This window comes from Priapulus caudatus, unplaced genomic scaffold (assembly GCF_000485595.1).
Source record: "Priapulus caudatus unplaced genomic scaffold, Priapulus_caudatus-5.0.1 Scaffold29, whole genome shotgun sequence".
Taxonomy (NCBI): Eukaryota; Metazoa; Priapulida; class Priapulimorpha; order Priapulimorphida; family Priapulidae; genus Priapulus; species Priapulus caudatus.
The window spans coordinates 359,766-364,518 of NW_014577090.1; the positions used below are offsets into that span (position 1 = coordinate 359,766).

A 4,753-nucleotide genomic window follows, 5' to 3' on the forward strand; every position below is an offset into this window, starting at 1 on the left:
AAGGAAACGACACATCGTTGGCTCCTTGGTAACTACGACTCTCCACTTTGACAGCAGAGTCTGCAGAGAGACAGACTGGTAGTCTGTTACACATCGGTAGCAACGTAGTAGCGTCTCATAACATTGCGAGTGGAGCCGCAAAAGCTGGTGGTCCGCTTATTTACTAGCAGTGAGTAACAAAATAGTATACAAAAATAACCATTGGCATTAACAGCAAACATGTAACTTAGAGTTGGTCAAACAATATATCTCAAGCTCTAGGAATGTCGGGGGAGCTTGTGGGAAAGGTTTTACTTTCGTTTTTCTCCTCCCCAGTCCACGGTACCTCTATGCATAGATCAATGGATTATGCTGCTGCACATCCGTAAAGTTACAAGTGCCTATAGAATCTTGATACAGTTTACATTTTTTCTAGATATCTAACTGAATAAAAATAGTCCACTTTCTGCGTAAAGAAAAGTGACGAATTCAGTTAACAGCTTTGATTACGTGAGTGTCAGGTGTCACTGGTCGTGCCCTCACTCCCAACGATAACCCCTGCGACATATGAACTTATTGTTATGCGGTCATAAAACCACTGGGGTCATGCCGCAATCGATTTCTTAGAGATCCTTCAATCGATCAATCGTTTGAATCGTTGAAATCGATCGAGGTTTTGTTTGTGTGGCGAATCATGCATTGAGGGAGTTCATGCCCTCGGCTCTAGATGTTTTGGATACCCCGTCTACGCTCAGGAACCGAGCGTATTTGAATGCGCTCCCGTTTACAAGTCTGTCAGTATCTAAACAGCCGTTGCAATAATCCTAGTAATAGTAGTATTCAGTGTTTGCCACTAAAGCAGAAAAAGCTGCAGGCCTGCAGAGTCTATATCTCCTAAAAGCTGCAGGCCCGCCAGCAAAGCTGTAGGCCCGCCAATTTTGGAGCAAATTACAGTAATAAAACAGCATATCATGTTCTTCCTTGTGTTTATTAGTCATTATCAATGTCCATAATCATAATCCCCAAGGTTCTCCAAGCTTTTTCATTATAGCAGGGGGTGCTGCTCAGTGCTAGGGGGGGGGGAGGGGCATGTCCCGCCAGAAAATGTTTGAATTGTAGAAGCTCTGAGATGCAATCTGGGACACTCTGTGTGTAAATTTGAAGCACTGGCTGCATGTGAGGTGGAAATGTTTGTTTTGCATGGGCAAAGCCATCGGAAAATTCAAAATAATAATGGAATAAAAATACCAAAATGTAGGGGTGAACTTGCTGGTTTGCTGGTTCCAAATCGAGTTCACCTCTCATAAATCAGAAAACCTGACATATACCAGTGTTGGAAATAGCAGCTGGTCCCATAGTCCCTGACTGGTAACTTTTCAGCAGGGCTGGCTACTTTTGGAGCAGGACTGGCTAATTTTCAAGAAAATGACTGTAGCTTATATTGCGGATTTAGAAATTTTTTTAATCAGGACCGAATGGAATTTTTGTCTTATTTCCAACACTGCATATACATACCAACTATACTGGTACTGTAAATCTTCTTATATCATTTTACTCATTTGTATTATGTAGTTTTACTATCGACAGCTTTACAATACTGTTCTGGATCTGACTTACCATTTGCGTTTGGCTATGTCCACTGTTTGTATTTTGTTATTGTGGGCTCTACACCTAGTGTTATGTACAAAAAATACAATGGCAAGAGTGGTCGGTAAGTGTACCAATCTACTCTACCTCGTATTAGACTGGGTTACCTGCCCCGTAATAATGCTGTTGGAAATTAATTCACGATTTAATTCACAATTAAGATTTCTTGATGAGCTAGAAAACACTCGGATTTAAAGTATGAAAATAAACATTATTGTACCAGCTACTAAGCCTACACCAGTTGGTTGGGACTGATTGTCAGTTGAGATGCAAAATATTGAAAGCAAAAGGTTATACACCATAGATTAATTATTAACACGCGTATATAAGATAGCCGAGTCCGTTTAGAGTTAGTGGTAGTGTTAGGGTTAGGGTGTTTCTAAAGGTAACAGTTTCTCAGTGTTTCGAATTTTCTGTGATCAAATAGCTGTAGGATCAGCGGGCCTGTTTTATCAGGAAGCTGTAGGCCCGGCATCGAAACTGTCGGCAGCGGACCGACGGGCCGTCGTGAATTTCGAACACTGCTAGTATTTCAGCGTAATATGAGGGGAAAAGTGCGGGTCAAGAGGACCGGCAGTTTCGTAGAGATGTTGGCCTAAGCAAAAACTTGGTGGCCTCGGGCCTTCGAGTCGGCACTAATTTCGAACGCTGAACATAACAGACCTAAAATAAAAAGTACATGTTTAGGTTCTGCCAATCGTTTGGGATTATGTGTATGTACCTGGCATATGCGAATATTGGGAAAATTTCTTTTTTAATTGGATTAAACAGACTGGTTACTATAATTTTAAAGATATATGGATCATATGAGTATGATTAACATGAGAATAATGAGAATGTCTGTGTTTTAGAGGTACCCTGTAAAGTAGTGGAAATGGAAACAATAGCAAAATACAGTAGGTCACTCATAATTTAGACTGTGGTGGGTTAGAATTAGAGTTAGTTTAGGGATTACAGAGCAATGTTAGATGTTAATGCTATGATAATAATGATGATGATGATGACAATGCAGGAAAGTGGTGATGTATTTACAGGGGTTCTTAAGCAGGCCTGAGCAGGGTGCGAAATTAACGTGAGTCCGGAGTAAAATACTCCCTGATTTACTGTCGGACTCCCTGATTTGACATGTGCAGGAGTCCGTGTGACTCCCTGAAAATTCTTCCATACTAACTAGTTCGTTCTATGGCATAGCCTCGCAGAATTACCGTATATTTTCAGCTAATGTCCAAGGAAAATTTGGCAGACGTGCAACCGCATAAATCTTAAAAATAAGCACATGCGTTATTGTTAGTATCTGTAATTTTGAACCTCAGACTGCGGACTCCCTCACTTTGTTGTGGACTCCCTCTTTTTGAAAGTAGGGAGTCCAACGAACTCCCGTGTTCAAAAGTTTATTTCTACCCCTGCTGAGACAGCAAAGGGTGGTTAAAAGGAAGAATCTGTTACAAACACTGGTACCAATTAAATGTTTGTACACACATTAAATTAGCTCTAATTGAATGAACTTGGTGTTTTTCACATGATGCATGTTTTTTATCAATGAGACAGATAGGATTCGTGTAATCATCTCTACCTACCTGGACTAAGAAACAATCAGTGAATCACTGAGCTTTGTGTAGTGAATGGTTTTTAGAATGAAAATTAGCATATTAATGTGCTAATAGTAATAGTATACTTATCTTATTATTGTACTAAGATGTATCAAACTTACAGGCACAATGTAGTACAATTTATAAACTTTTTCTGTGTGTATTTCTCAAACCTGTTAAAAATACATAAATTTGCCACAATGTGCTGCCCCCTTTAGGCAGCTTTCTCCATCAATAAGTTCACAGACTTATACACAGGCTATGCCAATAAGCAATGAACATAGGTGAACTTCACTATGATCTGTGAGATTGATAGGCACTATCTACAAAACCTCAAGAACAAAGCAGCATCAAGTTTCTTGATAAACAGTATTTAAAATATCACATATGTGGTGCCACCTCTTGACAAAGAGATATACCAAAACTCAATAAAAACACGCTATTCTGGCAAATCCAGCCATAAATAAGCTTGTCCCGTACAACCATTACGTTACTTACTCAAATACACTTGTAATATAACAATATGCACTTGCTACAGATGCTAAAACGACTATTTCCTAAAACTTGCAAATGAAAAACAAAATGGCAGCTTTGCTATTGCGATCCGGTCGACACAACCGCTGTTGTTTATTGCTAAATCATACCATTAATACCTTAGTCAAATAAAATTATAAGATCCAGAACGAAATATGAGTGCACACTCTAGCGAAATAAATTAAAAAATTGGTTTCGCCTACCTTCAATCACGAAATAATCGCATATATCTTCTCCCAACACTGCTCAACTGTGAAATGGCGCCAACTCTGGCTGAGGTGAAAACACTGTTCATAAACTGCACGCTCATTGGTCAGATATTTATAAGTACGTTGTGATGGTTATGCTTATTTTGAGTGTGTTTCGATTACAATTATGTCTTTAACATTCACAACTGCCAGAAATATAACAATTACACATTGGCTTAGCGTCCTTAGTTATTTGATCAACTAAATAGTACTTGAAGAACATTTAGATGAAGAAGTTGTACAGTTAATGAAAAATTGCCTTGTCCAATAATAGTAGGCGTAACAAAATGATCTAGAGAGACATCAGAACCGTACGCTGGGAGCTAGCGACACCTGCAAACACTGACTTTCTGCTCTGCTTTCTGTACAGTTTACTCGAGACTCGAGTGGCTTGGAAACATCGGGGATTATTTCGGATTGTTGATCGTTACATATACATATATATACATATACTGTATACATATACATATACAGTTACATATACTGTTTCCAAATATATTTTTTAAATAGAGCAAAATTTAATGAAAAATTTGAATTAACTTCTTACTGTAGGATGAATCTGAAAACCTTATGACCAGATTAAATAAACATGCATAGGGGGCCTACTGCAACGTCATAGGTTAGGTAGATACAAACGATACAAACACGTGTTTGTAAGTATGTATTTATATGTATCAAGAGTACATAATAGAGATTATGTACATGTGTACATTATGTACATGATAGAGATCTCTACATATATATATATATATATAT

General features: G+C 38.4%; 1 protein-coding gene across 1 annotated transcript in view; it reads right to left on the minus strand.

The window, feature by feature from the left end:
• Positions 1-3,699, minus strand: part of LOC106815737 (sister chromatid cohesion protein PDS5 homolog B-like) — a gene marked incomplete in the record, with an annotated part of 36,763 nt that extends 33,064 nt beyond the window's left edge. Inside the window, 1 exon segment of the mRNA XM_014820249.1 lies at positions 3,338-3,699.
• Positions 3,700-4,753: the final 1,054 nt, after the last annotated feature.